Source organism: Diabrotica virgifera, chromosome 8, assembly GCF_917563875.1.
Source record: "Diabrotica virgifera virgifera chromosome 8, PGI_DIABVI_V3a".
NCBI lineage: Eukaryota > Metazoa > Arthropoda > Insecta > Coleoptera > Chrysomelidae > Diabrotica > Diabrotica virgifera.
The window spans coordinates 139,979,704-139,992,744 of NC_065450.1; the positions used below are offsets into that span (position 1 = coordinate 139,979,704).

The 13,041-nt window shown below is 33.6% G+C and overlaps 1 protein-coding gene across 2 annotated transcripts in view; it reads right to left on the reverse strand.

Annotated features, from left to right (window-relative positions):
* Nucleotides 1-13,041, reverse strand: part of LOC126889381 (rab11 family-interacting protein 4) — a 330,965-nt gene that overhangs the window by 137,432 nt on the left and 180,492 nt on the right. The window lies entirely within an intron of this gene.

The window sequence follows — 13,041 nt, forward strand, 5'->3', positions numbered from 1 at the left end:
CAACTTTTCATAGAAGAGTTTCTTAGAAACAAAACTACTTAAAATATTTTCAACTTCAAAATTTTCGAGCACATCATTCTCAATAGCCATAATTGATGGAAATCCTAGTCTATTTTGTGCCACTGTCGATCGGTGACAGTTTTTATTAATTTTCATTTTTGAAAATGATCGTTCGCCTGTGGCATTTGTAATCATTAGCGTAATAATCTTACAAGCTACTGACAAATTTCGAAGCTTCGAATTTGTTCTTATAAATAGCCCAAAAAGACTATGAAGCAGGAATAAATTGTTTTCGCTACAATTTCTGAAGATGGACTATACAATATTTGAACTTATTTGAATTAGTTCATCTTAAATTTCAGGTTCAATATCATCAGTATAGTTTGTTTACTCACGTGTGGGTATATTTAGAGTATTGTAGATCGCAGACCTTCCTGCTCGTAGTACGCAAAATTGTCTCTTTGGGATTTTAAGAACTCCAAAAGTCATTTTAGAAGATGAACTGCAGTTTCAAGTTCAACCTCTTGTCTCTGAAATGATTTACTGACAGTGTTGATGAGTTCTAAAATTGTTGCCCAAAACTCATTAATTATGAATGTTTCTGTTTTGACATTTCTTTCAACAAACACTTAGCCTCATGAACTGTTTCAGTTTTCTGATTAGGGTCTTCAGGCAGAGTATGAAGAGCAGAAGGTATGGTAACCTTTAGATAAAGCTCTTGTTGCATCAGCCCTTGCAGTTCATCTAGTGCTCTTTGTTCTTTTAGGACAAGGTTTAGATCGTGACGAATGGGATCGCTTAGTTGAGTTTCATGCATTTGATCGTAGCTTCCCAACGGTGGGTAGAGATTGAAAAAAGTTGTACACGGACTAAACAAATCCTAAATACGATATTGCTCCAACGGGCCCAACGCAACTTTTAGCAGTACTTACTCCAACTAAAGCGAGTGTGCGGCACAAAAAATGTAAATTGCAATTTTGTTAATCTTAGATAAATGAGTCTGGAGACCATTTTATTTTCCTGACATGTAGAGAAAGGCATGGGTAATGAAGAAGAAGGTAGTGAGGGGGCGCTGACTCATTTGTTGCTCTTGCTCTTACCACTTTTCTAAGAAACCGTGCAGACTAATAGGCAGTACTGTCCCTTCTACCAAACGGCATTCATTAGCGACTTCTGCTCACAACATAGACTTTCTATGTCAACAAAAGTACGCATTGTAATGTATAGTTTTATAGGTCCACCATCAATTTTATGGTATTGCGCGATATTTGAATTTTTCAACATAATATGATTTATAATTTTTATTTAAATCTAATACTTATTTTTTCATTTTGGGCCCTGCGAGGCCCCCTTTGAGGCAGAGGCCTCTAGGCAACTGCTTACTTTGAATATTGGTTAATCCGGCACTGTGTGGTACTGACTATTCAAAGACAATTCTTGTGTGAGACTAAGTTATACAGAACGAAGAAGTTCACATAAGCAAGCATGAAGTACAAAAACACTTTGCAGAACAGAAAACACTGTCATCTTAGCCGAAACTATTGAAGAAATTCAGAGACTGGTGAATATAATAGCGATGTATATCCAAGAAAGCCAAGAATACTGTCTAACAATGAACATCAAGAAGACAAAATTTATGAGAATATCTAAAACGCAAAGAAATATCGAGAATCTCCTCATAAACGGAACAAATGTCGAACGAGTAGCATTTTCCGTCGCGGAGATGGCACTTGAACAAGAAAGAACAGAAAAGCTGCAGGAAAAGATGGGATACCAAATGAATTGTTCAAAATGGTGGAGCGAAAATGACGGATCAACTGACAACATTAATTAACAAGAATATAAGACACAATAAAATACCACAAGAATGGAGGACAATCGAGTTAATCCTAATTTGCTAGATACTACCCTGGAACTTACAGCTGAAGTTCTGCAAGAACGAATACATCCGCTCATAAACTTAGCAGGTGAGCAACAAGGTTTCCGCACGGGAATGTCGTGCCCAGATGTAATATTTGTCATTAAATAAATTACAGAGAAAGCATTAGAATACAATAGACCCGCACAAGAAGAGAGAATTGTCAGAAACCAAATATACTATCTATGTATTAATTAGACAAAGATATAGGAATGTAATAATTATATCTGCAAAAACATATTTAAGTGCCGACATAAAATCAGATCATAACCCAGTAGTGACCCAAAATTAGGCTCAAAATGAAAATAAGACGAAGAACAATAGATGCAAAAATCGATACAAGTAAATTAAGGAACCACTCATAAGCATAAGATATCACTTGACACATGAAATCAATAATCGATTAAAAAATGTTAAAGAACAAATTCTGCAAAATACTGATCGGATACAACACGGTTGGTTATTAATAAAGACATAAATAGATAAAAGTAAAAAAGAAATTCTCACACCAACCAGATACAAAAAGAAACAATGGATGACGGAGGAAATTTTAGATTTAATGGAAGAAAGACGTCAACATAAAAACAAAGATAATCAGATGTACAAAAGAGTGGATAAACAAATAAAATACAAAATTAAACAAGCAAAATAACAATGCGGAGAAATAGAAGAATACCAGATAAGACATGATAGTTTTAACACACATAAAAAAATAAAGAATTAACTCATGGAATAATGAAAGATACAAATGGGAAAATTGTGTTAAATATGTACTAACGAAAAATTAAAGAGATGGATAGAATACATCAATGAATTGTTCAAAGACAATAAAACAAAGCAGATGGAAATACAAGTAGAAGATGATAGTATTTTGAAGATATTAAAAGAGGAAATTAAAATGGCATTAAAAAACAGCAAACATGGTAAAGCAGTAGGTCCAGATCAAATCGCAGTAGAAAGTTTAAAATGCATAAATGATGAAACCTTAGACATTATAGTAGACCTGTTTAACACGATAAATTTAAATCGATGTCTTCCGTGCCCCTACGAGGGGGTTTTTAGGAGGAAGCTCAGGAGTAGGAGTGGCAAACTTTTTGAATCTTTTTTGGGGTCCCAAAATTGATATTCTCAGCAAAATCAAGCTTGTTAGTCTCGTTTAATTCTTATTATATTAATTAAGTCTCGAGATTAAATCTCTGACTAGATTAAATAGAAACGAAGAAAAAATGAATCATAAAGTTGGAGTCCTGCCCAATTTTTTCAGATCACATTTTTGCTTATATGAGCGCATTGAAAATGTGGCAGTGCGCCCAGGTTGCTTGCTCTCTCTTATATTAAATTAATCTATTGGTCATCGTACCCGCAAACATCCAATTAAGAACACTTGTAATAAAATGTCAACTTGGATAAATAAATTTTAATTTTTAGAGATTCATCACTCCTAGCTTATTAAAAAAAGTAATTAAATTATAAAAATCCACAATGAAGAATTTCCTGTAGCTGGCTGTATACCATTAATTACAAGTAAAATTTAATGAAACATTTACTTTATAAAAGGTATATTTATTTAAAACCCTTAAAGGGCAACAATTATCACATAACGTTTTATTATGTCTTCACATTAAGGACGGTGAGTGGCAACACATATCGTTTACTAATCGCGTATTTTGCGAGTTAATAAATTAGTAAACGATTATGTAGTCGCAAAATAATTCATTTTATTCAGAGGTAAATATTCAGAGGTAAATTGCAACTGAATAAAAATGGAATTTTTATTTTATTTTCATATTGGTCTTTACTCCTTTGAGTAACTAGGTCCATTTTCCGTTGGAATTTACCAGCTGAACAGACGGGATCGTGAATTGTAAGTTTTTGAATTCCCTCTTGTCTTCTTCGCTTCAGCATCCATCTGGCTTGCAATTTTTAGAAGCCATGGAGGTGTCACCAGGGAAATGGACCAATAAGTTTTCAATTTAAAAATCTTTTAGTAATATTTTTCAATATTATAAATGTTGCTATTAGGATTGAAAACTTTATAAGTAAAATTTAATAAAAAATTTTGGTCTTGGTAAAAGGTATATTATTTTAAAAAACCCTATAGGGCTACAAACATCGAACAGAACGTTTTCGCTCTAAAAAGAGCATCATCAGTGTTGCCTAAAATAAGTATAACCATATTAATTATCAAAATGTTGAACTTAAAGTGATGACCAAGGTAGAATCAAAGTTTGGTTATACTTACAAGAACATGGTGAGCCAACCAAAAAATACGAAGGTCAAAGCCTTTCAAAAATGGACTAAAAGTCACATCAAAATGCTAACATAGCAAATTCCAAAGGATGGATATAATCCCTAAGGATATGGCCCTAGGATAACATATGACTCCCACACGTTGTAAGTGGGTCAAAGGTAACAAATTAGGTCATTATGTTACAAGAGCTGACAGGCAACTAAGATGTGAGATATCAAAAGCGAATCTGTCTGATGTCAAGACAACAATTGTCAATGGAACTTGAAGTATCATGAAAAATTGGTTACACAGCTACTAAATTTATAGTTGTTTATAGTACAAGCAATGATAACAGCTAACATCAGTGTGTTGGAATTATAAAAATAAAGAGTTAGTGAGAATAGATTATCTAGATGTAAAATAGAAGGGGGGAATTTGAGTACCCACAATCATCAATGAAGTGTACGTAAATTGATGAAGAAAGGTAGGCAAAACAACATACAGATAATGTAATGTATGGTTTATGTTTTGAAATTAGATAATTTATATTTGTGAACCAACACAAATGATGGCTGAGAGACTGGCTGAAAAACTAGAGACAAATTAGGGGTCGTGATATCAAATGCTGAAAAAGTTGTAAATGCAAAATCTTATTTATAAATTAATAAAATATAGATGGGTTCATCAACACAAATTTACAAGACTGAAAAGGTTGTATTACAAGCTTAGTCCAAATTTCTTTATTCTGTCCTTTTATGTTAAATAACATCTAGGGCAAAGAAAAATTAAAAACTTGGATGAAAGTGTCTAAGCTACAACTAAAGTGGGGTCAGATGAAGATAAGTGTTGAGTAAGATTATTGAGTATATGAGAAAATTAAAAATTGTGTTTATTTGAGATAGATGAGTTTGTGGTATATAAATTAAATTAGACATCACTATTGAGACTAATGAACATTATTGAGAGACTGGGGACTCCAGAGACCAGGCAACCAAACAAACCAAATAATGAATGAAAGGTTGGCTGAATGGAATAACTACTAGATGTGTGAAACTTGAAAGATATATTGTACAGTATTATTGGTTGATTTAGTTTAGAATGAAATAGTTATGATTGGACACTAAACGAAAAACGGTTTGAAAAGATGATGTGGAGAGAATGGGATATATATTGAATAGATATAGTTGTGTACAAGTTGTGACAAATGGATGTTGCGGATATAGTTGAAATTGCTTTGTTTGGGAGAAGAAAAATTTTTTTGAAGAAAGGATTAGATGATTATCGAAAATTGAGTGAACATGTGGATGTGTGTGAATAAGAAGAGAAAAGAAAGAAATAGAACAATATTGGTAGATGCGAATAATTAGGAGAAACAAAGTAATATAAGAAACAGATTTATAATGTGATTTATGAGAAAAGTTGACGATGTAACGGTTGAAAGTCACGATTGAAAGACACATGGCGATTAACACAATTTGGACTTCTCTGTTTCTCTTTGACTATTTCAAGATCCTCGTATAGGTCCAATCTCAGAAAGTTTTTATCGGGAATGTTATGTATTAGGGATACGTTATCAGGGATATTGAGAGTATGGTTGTTTTGTTTAAGATGTTGAGAGAAGGTTGATGTATTCTCTCTTTTAGTATGTTCAAGTGAACGGGAGGCAAGTGACCTACAAGTTCTCCCTATATATGTGGCATCACAATCAGAGCATTGCAATTTATAGACACCGCTACGATTCATGTAGTTAATAGGGTCTTTGGAGTTGGAAAGGCACTGTCCTAAATTACTTGATACCTTAAATGAAATTTGAATGTTATCAACTGATCTTTTAATAATATCTCTAATATCTCCAGACAAACGTTCATGATGATATGGTAAGGAAGTGTAAATGGGTTTGGTGGTCGAATCCCTGGGGAACGCAGCCTCTCTCAAGACTCTCAGTTGTCTCTTATGGATAAACTTATCTATGATGTTAGGTTCGTAACCATTATTGAAGGCTATTTGTTTGAGAATGTTCAATTCTTTGTTGTAATTGGATTGTGATAGAGGGGTAGTTTCTAAACGGTGTATGAAACTGTGAAATGCTGAATATTTGTGTGAAATGGGGTGATTAGATGATAGGGGTATGACATGGTCCGTCTGTGTTGGTTTCCTATAGATACTGAAATCGAAATGGTCATTTAATCTGGTGATAGTGAGGTCAAGAAAGTTAATGGATTGGGATGATTCTAGTTCCATGGTGAACTTAATATTAGGATGGATTTGGTTGATTTTAGAAAGAAGTGACGTGTGGGAGTCATATGTTATCCTAGGGCCATATCCTTAGGGATTATATCCATCCTTTGGAATTTGCTATGTTAGCATTTTGATGTGACTTTTAGTCCATTTTTGAAAGGCTTTGACCTTCGTATTTTTTGGTTGGCTCACCATGTTCTTGTAAGTATAACCAAACTTTGATTCTACCTTGGTCATCACTTTAAGTTCAACATTTTGATAATTAATATGGTTATACTTATTTTAGGCAACACTGATGATGCTCTTTTTAGAGCGAAAACGTTCTGTTCGATGTTTGTAGCCCTATAGGGTTTTTTAAAATAATATACCTTTTACCAAGACCAAAATTTTTTATTAAATTTTACTTGTAATTAATGGTATACAGCCAGCTACAGGAAATTCTTCCTAGTGGATTTTTGAAAACTTTATGTTTCAATTGCCAGATGACGCTAGTCTCCTAATCCATACACGTCAGTTGCAATGTGGGGGTAAGCTTTCATGGTTTGTCACTTCGAGTATGGAGCAGCAGGCCTTCGTCTCTCCGATGAGACCCCAATAAGAGTCGAAAATCGTCGATTCAGAGTGATGGACTGCACTCCGTATTCTAAGTGAAAAATAAGATTGTTTTGCCTTCGCATTGCAACTGAATAAAAATGGAATTTTTATTTTATTTTCATTTTATTCATTCCCGGCTCTCTTAAGCCGGGAAGATGGGGAGGTTTTCTTGCGAAAGGTTATAGCTCAATAATCGAGCTCATTGTCTGCTCACAAAGCTCATAAATAGCTCGTAATACTGCCGCAAAGATCGTTTCAATATCTCTATTCTTAAGTAATGAGTCCCCTCAGAAAAAATATTAAATGTCTGCCCAGTGTAACTCAAATATTTTAATTTGCGGAATATGAAAGCTCATATTATATAGCTCGTAATTTAGCACTATTTATTTTTTAATTTCTGCAAGGTGGAGTGAGGGGGGCAGCTCAACAGGGGTGTTAGATATATTTATTGTTTAATCGCGTGTGTACACTTTAATATTAATTATTGATAGTTTAGTTTATTAATAGTAAAATTAAAATAAAAGGAAAACCTAAAGATGCCGATCAAACCCTTATTTGGTTAAAGCGAAAACGAATTAAAAAAATAATTTTATGAGCTTTAACAATAATAATTATCTTAGGTATAAAAATTATTTTAAGAGGCTAAAGTAGCGCGTCACCAAAACGGAAAACGCGTTCCAAGATTAGGGCTTTAATTTTGAATATTTTGTCGAGATATTTGGCACACATATTCGTAATATAGTAAAGAATGGCGGTATAGAGCCCAATATGAGAAATATGTTAGTATGTGTAATTTTTTATCTCTAACAAGATAAGTATCGAACATAATATTATAAAATAATAACTGATTAGGCAACATAGAGAAATAGTCACTGTCATTTTGACAAACCTGCGTCGGATTTGTAAGTGTAATAGCACGATTCTCTTATCTGCTCTGTTATCTGTATCGATATCTGTTCAGTGCAGTAGTGTATTATTTTAAGAATTCGTTAGGGTTGATCCATAGGGAAGTAGTGTTTATTTATAATTAATTTATTATATTTTTGTGTAATAGAACTAAGTTGTTAGACTATTTAAAAAAATAGATTATTGTTAATTATAAGTTTAAGTTTTTAAAATTGTTTTCTATTACTTCCATTTAGCGCGCCTATGAGTATATTGTCAAAGATATAATATGTTCAGTGCAGTAGTGCATTATTTTAAGATTTCGTTAAGGTTGGCCCATAGGGAAGTAGGGTTCATTTATAATTAATTTATTATATTTTTGTGTAGTAGAACTAAGTTGTTGGACTATTAATTTGAAAAAATAGGTTATTGTTAATTGTGAGTTTTAATTTTTTTTAAATTTTTTTCTATTACTTCCATTTAGCGCGCCTCTGAGTATATTGTCACAATATTGATCTTAGATAATGTCAAATATTGCCACTGTAGCCAAAGTTTCGCATAACTTTCGAAAAAAGGAGTGATAGTATCTCCCGAAGTAATGTTGATGACGTGCTAATGTGGCCTCTTAACAGTATTTTGTACAAGCCATGTCAACTAAATGTATATTTTTCTAACCATATATATTTTTATATACACATTGATTTGTTACAATTAAGTTTGAGACATCTCAACAGTTCTTCTTCTCTTCCCTTAATCACAAATATTTGTCTATCAAACAAACACTAAACACACCAAAAAAACGGAAAATTAGCGCGTACCAAAAATACAGTCACAGCGCACGATAAATAATGACGTCACTGGCTTGATGACGTTTTTTCGCGTGTATCTAACTTTTTGATTTGCGTACAAGTTAGCGTGTACCTATTTTTTTGTTAGACACATCGTTTTAATAATGGTATTTTACGAGTACCATCACTTTAACGGGTTTTACCTTTCTCCTTCTCGATATATCTCATGTATAAAATGTACCTAATCTGCTCAATTTCCTGCTCGTAGTTAATAAACAATGGTTATATGATTTTAAAAAAAAATTGTCTACTTGGTTCCAATTAGTCATAGGGTTTTTGTTTTAAAGATTATGTCTTTTCGTCATCTGTTCATTGATTCAATAAAATTGTGTTTTGACTAGGACAGTTTTGGGGTAGTTCTGATTTCTTTCATTATATATGGATTTTGGGCTGCTAAATCCGAATATGAGGTTTGCGGGCAAAATTTCGTGACGGAACATTGAAAAAATCGCGAAAAAAGCGAAAAATTTCTGCTTTTTCTCGCTTTTTTGCTTAAATCTCGAAAACTATTAACTTTTAGTAAATGATCTGTTAACATAAATTAAAGTACTTAAAATTCTCTACAAATATCACTATTTACTTTTTTTTCAGACGAACCGTTCGGTCTTAAGTGCAAATTGAAAATTGCGAATTTTGAATGGTCTCTGCAAAACCCACTTTATTTTTTATTAGAATGCTGTCATTTGATAAATTTCTCCCAGATTCTTATAAATACATAATACATTTCTACTACTTAATAAATAAGAATTATTTCCAATATTTCTTCTTTTTTTAATGACAGAGTAAGATTAATTAAGCTGTTAATAGCGTGAGGTCGTAAAAATTACAATGATGTAAAAATGATTAACGCTTACTTGAAGAAAGTTGAGGAGGATAGGGAGCAAGTTCAAAGACGTTCTGCACCACCTTTTAATTTCAAAACTCAATGTTTTATGTGTGGTCTCGTTATAACACTTGAGTTTATAGAACAGCAAAGTAAAAAGACAACCAACCGCAATATGGTGTATCAGGTTCAAGTTTTAAAATTTAAAGAAACTGTTATAAAACGAGCAAAAGAACGTGATGATCAGTATGGCAAAGCCATAATCAAACGTCTTTTGCCTGTCTCAGACTTAGTAGCCTCTGATTGCCGGTATCATAGTTTATGCATGAGAAAACTGTACAATCTCCCAATCACTCAAAAAAAGATTAAAAAATCGGGTCCATTTGCCGATGATGTTGAAAGAGCAATGCAAGATGTTTACAATTATTTAGTGAATACCGATGGGGAGTGCCAATTTTTGCTCGATGAGTTGATAGACCAAATCAAGGGTAAATATCATCCTGACAAAAAGACAGCCAAAGCTCATCTACTCAAAAAATACGGAAGCGATATAATTATTATCATGTCCCGAAACAAGAAGTCGGTCGTTTGTTTCAAAGACACAGGTTACAAAATCTTGAACGACACTTGGTACCAACAAGCGTTAAAAATGAAAAAGAGGAAAGACTACGGATTGTTCAGACGGCTGATGCCATTATTTTTGAGGATGTCCGGAGCCAGGTTTATGAGACACAGGAATACCCCCCCACCGGATAAGTTTTTAGAAGGAAATGAAGAACTAATTCCTGAAACACTACGTACATTTATGGAAAAAGTTGTACGTCATAAAATACGTGGGGAGTATGATAACTGGAAGAAGAAAGCAACGCGCTTGCTCATAGTCTTGTAGCGGCGGTTAGGCCCAGATCATTCGTCTCACCAGTCCTTGTAGGATTGGCCGTGTTGCTCTACAAAAAGTACGGATCAAGAAAATTGGTTGATGTAGTTTCCTCTTTGGGGTTTTGTTCATCCTATAAAGAAGCTATTTGTCGGAAAAAATCAGCAATCGCAGGCGATCCGCAGAAAATTGAAAATCTTTTCACGTCATGGGTGGCATTTCTTGTATTGCACCAAAACATGCAGTAGCACCTAACTAATCCATTCCTCGGTTAAAAACGAAACTCACGCCTGAGATTTATGCAAGTCAGGGAGCTGTTCAACTAATTCATTTTGAAAGGACAAAACCTCAAGGTTTATCAGAAATCAAGATAATAGATCCGAAGGGAATGTTCACACCAACTGAAACTGTGACTTCATCTGTGCCTGATCTTCTGTGGCTCTTTGGGAAAAGTAGAGATATTACCGGCCTCTTAGGATGGAATGGATTCATGGAAGCTGTCACAAGAAACATGCCATATGAACTAATATTTATAGTTTACCAGCTATTTATCAACGCTCCTCCAAGTGATTATGATATAATATTTACAGAATTGTTGAACGGAGTAGAGAAAACTAAATCCTTGAAGCAAGTTACATGTCTGGTGACATTTGACCAACCCCTCTACCTCAAGGCAAGAGACATCCTTGCTAGTCGTCCCGATGATCCTGATCTGTCAAATGTTGTTATAAGGCTCGGTGGATTTCACTATTGATGTCCTTCATGGGGGCAATTGGTTACATTATGCAAGGTGGTGGATTGGCTGAACTTTTCAATACCATGCGGCAAAATCAACCGAAAAAATTATGTCTGGTCACGCTTAAGTACACAAGGGCAGTACGAGCTCATATGTTGGCTCACAGATCTCAGTGATTAAGTCAATGGCCCTATCATCAACAATGGTGGATCAATTAGAGTAGATCTTGTTTAACTTAGACAGAACAGTGATTCTTTCTAATGATGTAAAAAATATTGTAAAATATGTGCCAGAAGAATTTAAATCCAAGCTTCAACTGTTGGCAGAACGTGGCACCCTGCCTGGCCTGTTGTGATACTGAATTTGTACAATTTCGACTTTTTTTTTCTTTTTAATTACTTGTGCAGAAAACTAGCAGAAATGGATCAAATGACAGCATTCTAATAAAAAATAAAATTTTGGAATGTAAAAAGTGGGTTTTACAGAGACCGTTGAAAATTAGCAATTTTCAACTTGCACTTTAGACCGAACGGTTCATCTGAAAAAAAAGAAAGTAAATACTGATGTTTGTAGAGAATTTTATGTACTTTAATTTTTGTTAACACATCATTTACTAAAAGTTAATAGTTTTCGAGATTTAAGCAAAAAAGCGGGAAAAAGCAGGAATTTTTCGCTTTTTTCGTGATTTTTTCAATGTTCCGTCACGAAATTTTGTCCGCAAACCTCAGATTCGGATTCAGCAGCCCAAAATCCATATATAATTAAAGAAATCAGAACTACCCCAAAACTTTCCCACTAGGGGGCTCGTAGAGTACAAATTCACTGAATCACATTGAGTCTACATACAAACGCGTGACATAAAAAATATCAAAGTTATAATAGTCCAGAAAGCCACTGCGCATCCGCTAGGAAAAATATTCTAATTCGGATTTTTTGCACAATCTTACTCAAAAAGGACTCCTTTTAACAAATTTGCATGTTGCCAGGACCAAAAGGTGGTCAAAAAATTTTTAAACGTTTTTTTTTTGTTTTTTTCCTAAAATTATTATTTTTGCATGGAAAAAAGTTTTTTTAGGTTTTTTGGATCATTTCAAACAGAAAAGGTCTTTAGTGACTTTTCTCTAAAAATGATAGTTTTTGACATATTATAAGCGATTAAAAATTGAAAATTTGCGAAATCGGCCATTTTTAACCCTCAAAAACTATGTGAAAAACTGAAAATTTGAATGTTGCCAAGATAGGTAGATATTCTTTAAACATCGATTGATGAAATCCCGAAGAGTTTTTTGCAATACAATATTCAAAACTCCTTTGTTTTTTAATTGCTAATCAAGCGTGCGCGACACTATTTTCCACCGACAGTATGGTGCAAATGAAAGGAATAAATTCGTTATTTCGTAAACTGGCGACTTTAAGGAAAAATCCCGAAACAGGTCGATTTTTATTTTTAAGTTGTGATATTGTGGCATATATGGTATACTAGTGACGTCATCCGTCTGGGCGTGATGACGTAATCGATGATTTTTTTTAATGAGAATAGGGGTCGTGTGGTAGCTCATTTGAAAGGTTATTCAATTCTCTATTCAGTAATGTAAACATTTATATAAATATTTATACAGGGTGTCCTTCTACGTCTTTTTTTGTCAAATAATTTAATTTAATAAAAATTTGTTGGACACCCTGTATAAACAATTATGTAAATGTTTATATTACTGAATAGAGAATTGAAGAACCTTTCAAATTAACTAGCACATGACCCCTATTCTCATTTAAAAAAATCATCGATTACGTCATCACGTCCAGATGGATGACGTCACTAGTATACCATATATGCCACAATATCGTAACTTAAAAATAAAAATCGACCCGTTTCGGGATTTTTTCTGAAAGTC